Genomic DNA, 15,530 nt, shown 5'->3' with positions numbered 1-15,530 from the left:
TATATATTGCACAACAGTACATAGTCCTACCTTGAGGTCACAGCTCACTTCTGAAGTTTACCTCGTATCACTACATGGTTCTCCCACAGGGCCCGATGGTATCTGTAGCTGGAGCCTACTCCTCAGGACGTCCTGGTCCAATACTTATAACCGTGGATAGATTTCCGATGGGTTTCCAGTGGGTCTATGAGGTGCTGCCCCATGGCTGTGCCTGGGTATAACAGACCAAATGGAGAGATAGCAAAGGGAGGGCTTAAGCCGGGAACAGAGCCGAGAAGGTGGGGGGAGGAGGAGAACCCGGCTCCCACGATGAGCCTCCGGCCGGTCAGAGATCCACAGCTGTGCGCCGCGCCAAAGATGTTATACTTGCTGCTCAGCCTGGGTCCAACCGCTACCTCCTGGACGCCGCTTCCCGATGCACGTGTCCCGCAATCACCGGGGCCTCGGCTGGTCCACTCCATGGACGAATCCCTTCCTCATCTCGAGCGTCCCCGCCACCTGCTTCCACAGCGCCGTCGTCAGGCCCCTCCCCCAGCTCTAATGCATCACAACATGCACTGGCCTCGACCAGGTCTGGTATGGATTTTAAGGAGGAACCCTGCACCAAAATTTTTTTTAAAAATGGCATGGGGGTCCCCCTAAAAATCCATACCAGACTCTTATCTGAGCACGCAACCTGGCAGGCCGCAGGAAATGAGGGGGGACGAGAGAGTGCCCCCCCTCTTGAACCATACCAGGCCACATGCCCTCAACATGGGGAGGGGGCTTTGGGGTAGCCCCCAAAGCACCTTGTCCCCATGTTGATGGGGACAAGGGCCTCATCCCTACAACCAGCAGGGGCTTATTGGAATCTGGAAGCCCCCTTTAACAAGGGGACCCCCAGATCCTGGCCTCCCCCCCCATGTGAAATGGTAACGGGGTACAAATGTACCCCTACCATTTCACAAAAAAAGTGTGAAAATGTTAAACTTACGTTCAACTAGAACAGCGGGCTCATCTCTAGTCTGTGACAATCATTCCCTGGCTTTTCTTGATCTTCTACTTTTCCATGAGAAGATCTATGTTGTAAATTCCAAGAAGCCTTATTGCTGGAAATTCTTTCCTTCATTACACTAGCTGCCATCACCCTCCTTGAATGAACAATATACTCAAGAGCCAGTTTTGCCAATTACCACAACTGTTCCAGGCTTGAGGACTACCAGGATTACATTACATTAATGAAAAATAAATTTGCTGATAAAGGGTACCCCACGAAAATGGGTAACAAAGCCTTCCCCTTTTACTTTAGTGATGACTCATCTCAAAATCTTGAATAGGATAATGCGCAAGCCATCTGATGTATCCCACAGTTTTATGGTAAATATAGGAGGATGGTGCAGATCTTCAAGAAACATTGGCCTATTTTACTAGAAGACCCCCATCTTAAACCCACCATCACCGGACAACCCAATATAATGTATAGATAGGCCCCCAACATAAAGAATAGTTGCTCCAAGTACGTTTTTGAACCACCACGAATACACAATCCCTATCTTTCTTTATCTCCCTCAAAGGGATGTACCAGTGTAAAAATTTAAAATGCCTAATTTGTAAATATATTTAGCATGGCCCAAAACTGTTTCAGGTGAAGGGCAAAACATATGCTATTAAAGTATTTTGCAACTGCTCTTATGAATTTGTGGTGTACTGTCTCATGTCCATTTAGCCTTTTGTATGTTGGGAAGACCATACAGACACAAATAAAAATGTCTCACAAAGTCTTCTTCTTCTTCTCTTGTTCCGCCGACAGATCAAAAAAGAAAAAAAAAAAGGCGCACCGACCCGCCTCCATGGGTGGCACCGTCATATGATGCGTCCTCGCATGTGACAGTTCTTTTATAACTGAGGGCGGGGCCACACAGTGATGTCCCCAGGTGACCCCGCCCCCTCTAACGCACTGGAACATCCCTATGGCTTCTCCGTAGTGTCAGAGGGCGCGGGGCCACCCGTTTACGCAACCGGGTGACCCCGGGTGACCCCGACTCTGAGGAAGCCATATGGATGTTACCGTGCATCAGAGGGTGGCGGGGTCACCCGGGGACGTCACCGCATTGCCCCGCCCTCAGTTATAAAAGAACTGTCACCTGAGAGGATGGTCATTACGGCGGGTGCCTCCCATGGAGGCGGATCAGTGGCGGCGTGCAGGGGTTTTTTCGGTCTGGCAGAGCGAGAGAAGATGAAGACTACGTGGGACATTTTTATTTTTATATTTTTTAATAAATGACATGTCCCAAGCTGTGTCATGTCATTTTTACCATTTTCACACTTTTTTGTGAAATGGTAGGGGTACATTTGTACCCCATTACCATTTCACACAGGGGGGAGGCCGGGATCTGGGTGTCCCCTTGTTAAAGGGGGCTTCCAGATTCTGATAAGCCCCCCACCCACAGACCCCCACAACCACCGGGCAAGGGTTGTGGGGATGAGGCCCTTGTCCCCATCAACATGGGGACACGGTGCTTTGGGGGGCTACCCCAAAGCACCCTCCCCATGTTGAGGGCATGTGGCCTGGTACAGTTTAGGAGGGGGGCGCTCTCTCATCCCTCCTCTATTCATGTGGCCTGCCAGGTTGCGTGCTCTGATAAGGATCTGGTATGGATTTTTGGGTCGACCCCCACGCCATATGTTTTTTAAATTTTGGCACGGGGTTCCCCTTAAAATCCATACCAGACCTAAAGGATCTGGTATGGATTTTGAGGGGGACCCTCACGCAATTTTTTAAAAAATTTTGTTTCACGGTTCCCCTTAATATTCATACCAGGCCCAAAGGGCCTGGTAATGGACTATGGGGGAATCCCATGCCGTTTTTATCAATGACTTTTATGTGTATTTCCGGGACCGACAATTTATTATAGCAGTGACTCGCGAGAACTTTTAAATGACTTTTTTTCCTTTGAATTGTCATTTTGCTGTCAGACTGTTCTAAACATGGGAAACATGCGCCCCTTTACAGGCTTACTATAGACACCCCCCAGGTACGAAATTATAGGAATATTACACTTTTATTGTTTCACTTTAAGCATTATTAAAATCACTGCTCCCAAAAAAACGTCCATTTTTAAAACTTTTTTTTGCATTGATCCATGTCCCCTGGGGCAGGACCCGGGTCCCCAAACACTTTTTTATGACAATAACTTACATATAAGCCTTTAAAATTAGCACTTTTGATTATTCATGTTCGTGTCCCATAGACTTTAATGGTGTTAGCGTGTTCAAACAAATTTTTGCTTGTTCGCATGTTTGGGTGCAAACCGAACAGGGGGGTGTTCGGCTCATCCCTAGTGCCTGTGTATCTGCAGTCAGGTATGCCAACAGCTTCCCATTTTTGTCCCCTTTCTCAAATAGTTCCTCAGCCCTGTTTCTGCAAGTACATTAAGTAAGGTTTTGGAAATGTACCAATAGGGCCCTTCTAGCCATCTGCAATTCGGTTAGGGAGGATGGGGAGGGTGCCTCAGCATGTGCCTTAGCACGGTGTGTTTCATGAGCCTGGAGCTCATCAGACTTGGAGTTTTTCTCAGCCCATGCAGCTTTAATGGCCGACACATATGCTCCTCTAGTGGGCACTTTAAACGTGTCCCATACTACAGGCCCCCCTGTCTAGCCCTCATTATGTTCCCAATATTCCTGTAGATGAAGCGAAACCAGGGCCTCGACCGAGGGCTCACTTACCTATCCAGGGTGCAGTCTCCAGGACCCGTTGCAGCCACCTGTGGCAAGAGTCAATGCCACCTGCAAGGGGGTGTAGTCAGACAGACCCCCAGCCAGGTATCCAACCTCTGAAATGTGGGGCAATAACGTTGGATTTGCAAATGCCAAATCTATATGGGAGGAGGAGGTACTGACGTGAGAAAGATAGGAGTAACCTCTCTCACCAGGATGTTTCCATCGCCAGACCTCCTCCAGAGCCGCAGACTACGCCCAATGCCCGAGTTCCAGATTCTGAGCCCTGGTCGGGTTCGAGGTGTCCAAGGAGTAATCCAAGATGTTATTGAAATCGCCCACCACGAGCAGCTTCAAAGGGCTGAAGGTGGCAACTTTTTCCAACACCTGGTATAGCACCTCATTTTTGAAAGGAGGAGGGACATATACATTAGCAATAGCAATCAGCTGAGATTCAACAGTCATAACTAAAATAGCATAGCGTCCCAAAGGATCAGTTACCACATGTTCAATAGCACATGTCAGCTTTTTGTGAATCAAAATAGCCACCCCTCTGGCATAAGAGGAGTGGGTTGAGTGTATTGCTCTCTGTATCCAGTTCCGGTTGAGGGACAGTATCCTGTTACCCATTAGGTGCGTCTCCTGTAAAAGGACAATGTAGGGGTTCAGAGATTTGAGGTATTGCAGGACCAGTGACCTTTTAAATTTGGAATTTAATCCACGGATGTTCCGTGAAAGAAGTTTGAGATCACTCATTAGGTAATGTATTGTATTAAGGCAGGTGAGGGACTCAGAAGGGGGGAGACCTGGGGGGGGGGGGACCTGAACACAGAGAGCCACAGTCACCAAATAATAGTTAAATTTCATGTACCATATTGGGCAAGCAAAACATCCATCTGCACCAGCCTTCTCAGCAGGACGCAGACGGAGCATAAAAAGACCCTGTGACGGGAGGGCCCGTGGAACTCAGAATACATCTTATGTCTAAGTCACCCTGTGCCATCCTGGCACAGGGTTAGTGAGAAAATATATCTTGGTCTACTTAAAATGGGACAGTAATATTTGTCCACAATATCTCCCAGGATGTATGTAGACTATTATTGGTTTGGTTGATTCTGAACTCAACCTGTTAATTGAGTGAGCTGATCACATTAGCCTCCAGGACTGGCTAGGAACCGAACTGTTGATGAATAGGCTGAGGAGGGGGGGAGATTGTTGTTTGTATTGTTAATTGTAATTAGCTCCAGCTATTGTGTTTATACTACTGTGTGAAGCTCGGTGCCCACAAGTCTGTCATCTGGTCTGGGTAAATTTTTTAGTTAATTAGCTCATGTTAATTATGTTAAATTAGGTTACAGTTGTATTGTTAGAGGAGGTTCCAACGGCACATAAAGTCTTGTAATTTTGATTCTAAAAAAAAAGTTCATGTTAGCAACAAGCAAGTGTCGCCTTGTTTTGTGCTCAGAGAGGTTGGAATATCTGATATTTGTATACAGACTGGGAGGAAGTGGTATATGACGGAAGCACTCAAGCGGAGTGTGGGACGTTCCGTGACATTGGTGGCAAGCAGCGGGAAAGCTTCCTGCAGTCCGGGACATCCAAACCTCCAACTGGATCCAAGATCAGCATAGCAGACTTCAGTCACCCCAGCGGAGATATGGACCTGGCATCAGAGTTCCCGGGGCTGCTGCGGATCATCCTTTCAACATACACCAGAATGGTGTCTGAGGATGAATACCTGGAGCTCAGGCAGCTGATTCGGGTGAAGCTCTGGATTGGAGCCCTTCAGCTCGCTGGTATAAAACAGGGCAAGTGCTTTCCAACCAAAGAGCAACGGGCCAGTGACCAACGGGCATTGCGGATGGCATTCCTGGGAGAGCGGCCCCAGGAGCAATGGGTGACTGAGTTGGACAGGCTGGTCCAGCAGGAGATAGAGCTGGACAATCATTATCGGGCTCTGCAATGGCACGCAGAGGAGGGATATTTAGGGGAGACAACAGAATGCTCTCCGGAGGGATATGACTTTGGCGGCCCTGGATTGCTGTGGGAGAGCCTTACAGATCATTTTATGTTTGGTGATGAAGGGGAACCTGACCTTGAGGACCTGAGAGAATATAGAGAGGCTATGCTCGGTCTTGCAGGGGTCTCAGAGCTCAAACCTGATCTGGACCATTTGCTAAGGAAGGAACAGCATCTGGAAAGGGCATACAGGAAACTGCTAGAACAAGTTCAGCAGCATGCCAGAGAATCGGCAGTGGAAAATCCTGAGATTGCCGTCCAAACCTGAAGTGCTGACAACAGGGCAGAGCTCTGCTAACCTCTGTTTAGCACTGATAACATTTTCTGGGTTCCATGGACAGGAGATGGTGAACCTCTATCCCCAGACATCAGTTGCAGAGACATGGGATTTGATAGACTTTTCTGCTGAGGAAGAACAACCTGATGAGCCTCCAGCAGAAGAGCTGCTATCAGGGCCAAAGTTCACTGTGTTCTGCCCAGCACCAAGAGTGGCTTCGGCCTTCTTGAGAGAAGAGGTAGTCGGCCTTTTGCCCACAACACTGACAGGGACATGTGATTTTCTGCCAGCAGCATCTATGGAGTTAAAACAAACTTCTCCAGCTGAAGATCTGGTAACTTAACAGAGGGTCCAAGACCTCTGTCCCACACTTTTACCAATTCCAGAGACTGGGGATTTAATAGATGTTTCTGTAGAGGAGGAACCACCTAGCAAACCCCCAGCAGAAGTGCTGGCAACCGGACAGAGGGTCCAAGACCTCTGCCCCACACCTGTGGCAGTTTCGGAGGCTCAGGGTGAGAAGGTGGCAATCACTTCCCAGCAGCAGATACAGGGGGAGTAGGGAGAGGAGGTGTGTGTTGTCCCTCCCCAACAGTTGGCCAAGGTGGAGGGAGTGGACTTTCCTCCCCAGCAAAGATCCGTGCACCTGGGAGACAGTACCATCGACATGTCGTCCCAACAGCCAGATGAGGGAATGGAAAAGGAAGCAGCCGGCTCACCTCCCCAATGGCAGCTACACAGTTCGGGAGTGGAGGAAGCCAGCCCCCTGCCCCAACGGTTAGCCAGAGCGGAGGATGCGGAGTCCCCAGCAGAAGTGCTGGCAACAGGGCAGAGTGTTACCAACCTCTGCCCAGCACCGGCAACAACTACAGAGTTCCAGGGAGGCGGGGCAGTCGGCCTCCCTCCCCAACAGTTAGCCAGAACAGATGGTGTGGGGTTTCCAGCAGAAGGGCTGGCAACATGGCCGAGGACTGCTGGACTCTGCCCTCGACTAACAGAGGATGGATTTCCTGTGAAGGTGGATGGGACTTCAGTCCCCACCTGTATACCCCAGGGATGGTGGGCAGTGGGCCCAGATCCCCAACAGCATGACAGAGTGAGCCCAGACACCCTGTCTTCTCTCCAGCGGCAGAAAGGACTCCAGGAAGAAGGGCCAGTCCAGGCCTCTCCCCAGCGGCAGATATGTTCTCTGAGACAGGCAGAGGTTGGCTGGGTGAATAATGCTTTGTTTGGAACAATTTATTTGGGGTACTGTGTGGGTACAGGCATTAGAGGACTGGAACTACTTACTAACTTCGGAGTCAACCCGTCTGGGGTCTCCTCCTGTGTTAGTCTTCTGCCGAAAGGGGAGAGATGTGACGGGAGGGCCCGTGGAACTCAGAATACATCTTATGTCTAAGTCACCCTGTGCCATCCTGGCACAGGGTGAGTGAGAAAATATATCTTGGACTACTTAAAATGGGACAGTAATATTTGTCCACAATATCTCCCAGGATGTATGTAGAGACTATTATTGGTTTGGTTGATTCTGAACTCAACCTGTTAATTGAGTGAGCCGATCACATTAGCCTCCAGGACTGGCTAGGAGCCGAACTGTTGATGAATAGGCTGAGGAGGGGGGGAGATTGTTGTTTGTATTGTTAATTGTAATTAGCTCCAGCTATTGTGTTTATACTACTGTGTGAAGCTCGGTACCCACAAGTCTGTCATCTGGTCTGGGTAAATTTTTTAGTTAATTAGTTCATGTTAATTATGTTAATTAGGTTACAGTTGTATTGTTAGAGGAGGTTCCAACGGCATATAAAGTCTTGTAATTTTGATTCTAAAAAAAACAGTTCATGTTAGCAACAAGCAAGTGTCGCCTTGTTTTGTGCTCAGAGAGGTTGGAATATCTGATATTTGTATACAGACTGGGAGGAAGTGGTATATGACGGAAGCACTCAAGCGGAGTGTGGGACGTTCCGTGACAGACCCCAAAACAAAAATTGAAAAAAAAAGGAAGGAGAGAAAAAAAAAAAACCAAAACAGTCCAAAAAGATAACAGTTCAAGAACCCAACGTCCTGTTCGCTCCAGGCCAACTGAACCAAAAAAACTGCCGGAGAAACTTTGATCCCAGAAACAAAAAAAACATTAGTGGATAGTTCCCAGAGTTCTTCCACTCAGTGGGGGGTCTTAAAGATAGACGTGCAGTTTAGTGCATACGAAACAGAACCAGAGCTTCCCACATCTAACGGATAGGTGTGCTCGGGTGACATGGCACATTCCCCACATCCAAGAAGACAGTCACTACAGAAGAGCAAGGTATTAACGGATGGCTTTGACATCAGGTAATATTACTGCCGGTAAAACATCCAGCAGTCCAGTGATACTATGTCTCAGGCATCAGTCACAGCACATATTCCACACTCTCACCTCTCTATGCAATGGTGTCAAGCCACTCTGCCGCTTCCGCAGGGGAGTCAAAGAATTTGCTGGCCCCATGATGGATAACCTTCAGGCGACTGGCTTATAGCATACTGTATACCAGATTTTTCTCCCTCAGACGCCTGTGGACATCAGTAAAAGAGCGCCTCTTCTTTTGCAACTCCGGAGAGAAGTCAGGATATAAATGTATGACAGCATTATCATGTTTCAGATCAGAGTGTTTACGAGCCTCTGCCAGAATGAGATGTCTATCTTTGAAGTTGAGCAGGCGAACCAGAAAGGCACGTGGCCACGCGCCAGCAGGCCTCCGACCAGCGGGCACCCTGTGTGCGCGCTCCACAACATATACAGGTGACAATTGCTGCATGCCCAGGAGTTGTTTGAAAAAGGTTTCAGCAAACACAACAGGGTTCTGGCCCTCTGCACCCTCAGGGAGCCCAACCACCCGCACATTGTTGTGACTGAGGCGGTTCTCGGAGTCTTCTGAACGGGCCATAAGGATTTTAACCTGTTGCTGCAATTCAACCACGGATTGCACAGTAGAGACAGCTGTATCCTCTACCTCTGATATGCGATGCTCCGCTTCAGGAGGCAGCCTCTAAATGTATCCATGTCTTGTCTTATTAGCCCGCATTCAATAGTCAGAGTGTCAATTTTTCCCTCCACAGAGGACTTACTGTCTGCTATGGCAGCCAGGATCATCGCGGTGGATTGCTCCCCAAGTGGCTCTGGGTCCTCCTGCGGTGTTGGAGAGGCCCCCTCCCGAGCGGGTGAGCCAAGAGCTGCCATCGTCGGGTCCGTCTGTACTGCAACAGATGCTGGAGGCACTGTCAGGGCTGGGCTCAGCCCTTCCTTCTCTGAGCTGGCCGCTCAGCTGTCTGCTAATTGCCAGCTCCCATCTCTCTCCACAGTTACCCAGCTGTTGTTGATTCTGCTCGTCAGTCCTGCCTACTTAAAGCTGTCCAGGCCACTTGATCTCTGCCTTCGCCTTTGTCTATATCACAGAGACTTTCTCCTGCATTCCTGTTGAAGACTTGCTTGGCTGACGTTCCTTCTGGCTCCTGATCCTGCTTGCTGTACTACGACGTTTATCTCTGGCTCTCTGACATTTGCTTTGCTGACTACCCGATCTGATTACTGAACTCTGGCTTGTTTTGACTATGCTTTACTCTGTTTACCTTATTATTATTATTATTATTATTATTAAACAAGTGTGATTTAACTATACTTCTGTCTTGGTCTGATTCATGGTTCCTGATAGGCATGGAGGTAGTGGGCAAGATGGCCGCCGCACGCGTGTTCGGCAGTGAGCGCCAGGATGTCTGGACAGCTGCTTTCTTTGAGAATCTGTGTTTGCCTGTCATGAAAAGGGCGGATGCGTCCCCTTTAAGAATTAATGGTTTGCAGAGAGGGAGGCTTTCATGCAGGGACAGCAGATATCCCTGACTGATGCAGTCCTGTGTTCCCACACTGAGGCCTGATTGGAGGCGGTTGACAGCCTCCAGGCGCTGCACCTGCTACCTGTCCCCTTCAGAGATGCTGTTGTTGGGGTAGAAGTGTGGGACCGCCATTCTCCCGTGGATCACAGCACCTGGCTGAGGAGGATGCAGCAGGCCCTGTAGGCCTCAAAATGGCGTCGGGCCGCGGGTGAGAGGAGCCGGCCGCTTGGGGCCTCCCAAGGATCCCTTGTACTGAGCACTCAATCGTCCCCCTCCAGAGATACTACTACAAGTGGGTGAGTGTGAAGCGGCCGCCTGTCCCGCGGATCACGGCCCCTGGGCGCGGAGGGCTCCGTAGGCCTCAAGATGGGGTCTCGGATGTGTGGAGAGGGCCGTGGGCCATGTAACTACATAGCCGGATGGCTGAACTTTAAAATACAGGCTGGGGCTGAGGCAGGGGATGCCCAAGGATGTTTCCATTGTCACTCCCCTGTTTATATGGCATACCAGCCCACATTTATTCATTGTTTTGACAAAGAAGCCAATAGAGCTTTGAAACGTGTTACCGTGGATACAGGCCCTCCCCTGAAGTGATGTCACATCCACTTCCGCGCTCCAGGATTTCCGTCACTTCTGGGGTTGGTGGACTTTGCTTCTGGTCTTTCCTCCACATGCTGCCAGCTGCTAGATGCAAATCTCCTGGGTGGATTGGCCTGAGCATCCTGCTGATAGTTGCAGAGAAGCGCTATACATTTTTGTTTTTATGTGAGTTTGTATTAGGCTTTTTATTTTAAAATGGGGGAACTCACTAATGCTGCACTTAGCTGCCATCTGCTTGTGTTCCATTTTGAGCTACAACAGGATTATCTGCAACTGGACTCCCCAGAGGACACTGTTGCTCATTAGCCTTTGTGGTCATACAGCAAGATACTGATTTTATGTTGTTTGAACGTATACCTGTTATGCTTCAATTATGTTCATTGCATTCTCTTGTTGCTCCTTACAGTGTTGCGATGCAGAAGACAACATCTGTCAAAGAGGGGAGAGTGTAGGCAGGTGTGGTCTATTTTCTCCACTGCAGGTGGCACTCAAACACATTGCAGGGGGAGAGGAGGTAGAGAGGAACATGGCCTCTCTATGGTTTCCTGGGTCACTGGGGGAGCTATCCGATTGGATGCTGCTGTCCCATGTGACTCTAGCAGCCATCTTGGGTCAGGCAGAACCTATTTAATGCCCTGGCTCCCAGGCTTTGCAAGTATTGTGTGTGAGAAGTGTAGGGAAAGGTCACCCATCTGACAGACAGTGATTAGCAGCAGGGAGAGGTTCCAGTCGAGTAGGGAAAGGATAGCGACACACTATCCTTCTGGAGATCTCCCCATTTGGGTTCAGACCGGCCAAGCTAAAATCTGCCCCCAAGACAGATGCTGCTGGCACATCTAGACCTGCTCTGCTACATATTGTTAATATTGCCATGAGTGTTCCCGATCTGTGCCTTCTCACAGGGTTTGTTGTGAATTACTGGATTCTGCATTAATACAAGTTCTGTTCTCTTATATAGTTCAATAAAAATAATTAGTCCATAGGTCACGAAATGATAGTGATGAAAGTTATTTAAATTCTTCTCAGAGTAATGATGCATTCCACTAGATACCAAGCCATGTTTGGGAGTTTGGGAAATCCACCATGCACATGTGCCCTCCACCGTAATAAAAGCATCTTACCAGATAGTTATGATCCCCAATTACAGAGATCAAACACACCTTAGAAACAGACCCCACTGGCATAGGTGTGCACAGCCTATTACAGGGGTCTTCAACTCTAGTTGTTCAGGAACTACAATTCTCATCATGCCTAGTCATGTCTGTGAATGTCAGAGCTTTACAATGCCTCATGAGATGTGTAGTTCTGCAACAGCTGGAGGGCCGTAGTTTGAGGATCCCTGGTCTATTGCATTAGGGTGTGCACCCTAAAGCTCAAACACGTGTGTCACTACATGTAGATGACCCAGGCACATTGATCTCCCTGTTGCCACAGTAAAAGAGAAGTGCGTAAACACTTTTCTTGTGGCAGAGCCGGTAAGAGGTAGATCTTTCCAATCTTTCTGCCGATGCACAGAGTGATAATGCTAATGCACATGAGGTGATTAGGGTGTGCCCTGGCACACCCTAATCACCCTGTATGCATGCCTATGCCCCCTGGTGTCTCCAAGCTATTTAAGTGTGGTCTACTAGTTCCCAGCATGTAACATTCACCAACACAGTTGCCTCAACCCTGAATCCAAATAGACTCAGATAGCCGCCATAGAGGAAAAGGAACATACTGTAGGACTCACATAGCGTAAATACTGCTAATATATATTTATTGTAAAAACCACAGAAAGGTACTCACATTACTCAAGTCAATCATAAGCAATCAGGTAACAATAAGCCTCACTGACAGCAGGCATTGGCAGGCAGACGTAACAGTTAAAGGGGTTAGACAAGTCATTAAGAGGGGTGCTTACAATAATCAAATAATTTATTTTTGTAAATTATTTATCTTATAAGAAAAAAAAAACTGTTGCTGCAGTTTAGCTTCAATTTGGCTTCAGTTTGTTAGTGTATCTAAAATTCTATCACTCCCCCCCACAGATTAACAATGCTGTTGTCTAAAGGTGTCTCTGTTTCTCTTTCATGCAGAGTGTAAGCACTCTAATACAGGAGGTGTGTTACAGATCAGATCACCAGGTGTAAACAGGGAGGGGAAGCCTAAAAAAAGAAAACAAATGCATCCACCATATCAAAGGATTGGTAAGCTGCAATATGTTAAAATTTGGGGTTTAATATCTTAATAATGATCTTTAAGTCTCTGATCAGACTGAAAGTATTCCCAGATCTTGTGATCAGTGTAGATTCAAATATCATGATTAGCCACTGGAGGAGGTGGCAACACTCTTCTAAGACCAGTTTCGTTGCTAACAGTTTGTGGTTTCCAATTGAGTAGTTTTTGTCAGCAGAGATTTAAAAAAAGGAAAAAGGAAATAATGCAGGGTCCTGTCTGCATTCTATCAGGATAACATGGCCTCCACCATCTGTAGAAGTACTAACTTCCAGGAAGAATGGCCAGTTGAAATCAGGATGATGGAGAATCACAGGAGAAGAGAAAGCAGATTTCAGTATTTCTGCAGACTCTGAAGGCTGTACCTTTCAATTATAAGTAGGCAATGTGTCACCACAGGGTGGTGCTGTGGTTACACCAGGGGTGCCACATACTATTCAGTCACATAATTGAAGTAAAGAGAAAATTGACTTTTTAGGCAGCAATAAGCACATTAAATATTTAATACATAATAGCTTTATTCAAAACCAAACAACAATTCCATCTTTTTTATGCTTCTGTAATCTTTGTTCAATGTTTGTCTTGTTGACAAGCATTGTCTTTACCCATGTTTTGTACTCGTCCTTTTTGTTATGTAATGTTTTAACATGAAAATTATTCAATAAAATTATGGAAAATAAAAATCATTCCATCTTGTACATAGTAGCATCAAGATTGAGTATTGGTACCTGGGGATACCCTCAAAATTATGATCACAAAGTGAAAACATGTAATGTCACACGATTATAATATTAATAAGTCCGAGGTTTCCGCAACCTAGGATAGCTGGTTCAAACTTTCAGCTCGACATGTTTTGCAGCTAATCCCTTGTTCAAGAGCAGGCACGATGTCTAAATAGATAAGGACATAGAATCAATGCATAGCAATTAACCACCTCAATACTGGGCACTTTGACCCCCTTCCTGCCGGGCCAATCTTCAGCTTTCAATGCTGTCGCACTTTGAATGATAATTACTCAGTCATGCAACACTGTATTTTTTTTTCCACACATAGAGCTTTCTTTTGGTGGTATTTAATCACCACTGGGTTTTTATTTTTTGCACTACAAATGAAAAAAAAAAAACTAAAATTTTGAAAAACAATGCTTCATAAATTTGGACCAAAATTTATACTGCTACATTTCTTTGGTAATAATAACCCAAATCAGTGTATATTATGTGGTCTGTGTGAAAGTTACAGAGTCTACAAGCTATGGTACCAATCACTGAAAATGGATCACACCTGATGTACTTACAGTCTTATTTCTTAAACAGTGGCGAAACTACCAGGGTCACAGCAGTTGAACTTCCGACAGGGCCCTGGCGTTCTGCCGCTGTGGGGGGGCATCAAGACCTGGCATCTCCCCTGCATCTCTGGCTGTCAGTTTAGTATGCGGTGTGGGGAGGTGGAAGGGGGTGATCGGCAGCTAAATGGTATCTGTGGCCAGCGGGATCTCCCTGGGGCTAGTAGTTACATAGTTACATAGTTACATAGTTACATAGTAGGTGAGGTTGAAAAAAGAGTCCATCAAGTCCAACCTATGTGTGTGATTATGTGTCAGTATTACATTATATATCCCTGTATGTTGCGGTCATTCAGGTGCTTATCTAATAGTTTATTGAAGCTATCAATGCTCCCCGCTCTCTTCCTGAGTGTAAACAGTGGAGGGGGAGGGGCCTCTGAAATGAGCTGGCACCAGATTCACTCTTCAAGTGAGTCGCTCTGCTTGTACACTCTTGCTGATACATACTCGGGTCAGAGGCTCTTCCACTCTGCACTGTACACACTCGGGAAGAGAACAACTAGCCCCAGGGAGAACCCGCCACCTGCGGACACCATAGAGTTGCTGATCTCCACCTCCCACTTCTCTGGGGGGTACAGAGATGTGCTGGGGGTTGGAGGTGTACAGCAGGGACCAGCCAGGTACACAGGGAATCTCTGGAAGGGGGGCTCTCTGGGGTCCCTGAAGTAAGGGAGCACTCTCTGGGGACCCTGATGTAAGGGGGGTTCTCTTGGGACCCAGATGTAAGGGGGGCTCTCTGGGGTCCCTGATGTATGGGGGGCTCTCTGGGGACCCCAATGTAATGAGGGCGGCTCTTTGGGAAACCTGATGTAAGGGGACCCTGATGTAATGAAGGGGGCTCTCTGGGGTCCCTGATGAAAGGGGAGGCTCTCTAGGGACTCAGATGTAAGGGGAAGCTCTCTAGGGACTCTGATGTAAGGGGAAGCTCTCTGGGTACCCTGATGTAAGGGGGGCTCTCTGGGAAACCTGATGTAAGGGGAGGCTCTCTGGGGTCCCTGATGTAAGGGGGGCTCTTTGGGGACAATAATGTAAGGGGAGGCTCTCTGAGGACCCTGATGTAAGGAGGGGCTCTCTGGGGTCCCTGGTGTAAGTGGAGGAACCCGGGGGCCCTGATGTAAGGAGAGGCTCCCAGGGGACACTGATGAAAGGGGGGCTCCCTGGGGACCCTGATGTAAGGGGAGGCTCTCTGGGGACCCTGATATAAGGGGAGGCTCTCTGGGGACCCTGATATAAGAGGAGGCTCTCTGGGGACCCGGATGTAAGAGGAAGCTCTCTGGGGACCCTGATGTATGGGGGGATCTCTGGGGAACTTGATGTATTGAGGGGGGCTCTCTGGGGTCCCTGATGTAAGGGGGGCTCTCTGGTGACCCTGAATAATGGGGGGCTCTCTGGGGAACCTGATGTAATGAGGGGGGCTCTCTGGGTTCCCTGAAGTAAGGGGGGCTCTCTGGTGACCCTGATGTAAGGGGAGGCTCTCTGGGGTCCCTTATGCTGATGTAAGACTCTCTGTGG

This window comes from Aquarana catesbeiana, linkage group LG02 (genome assembly GCF_042186555.1).
Source record: "Aquarana catesbeiana isolate 2022-GZ linkage group LG02, ASM4218655v1, whole genome shotgun sequence".
Classification (NCBI taxonomy): domain Eukaryota; kingdom Metazoa; phylum Chordata; class Amphibia; order Anura; family Ranidae; genus Aquarana; species Aquarana catesbeiana.
This window is presented reverse-complemented; position numbering follows the sequence as displayed.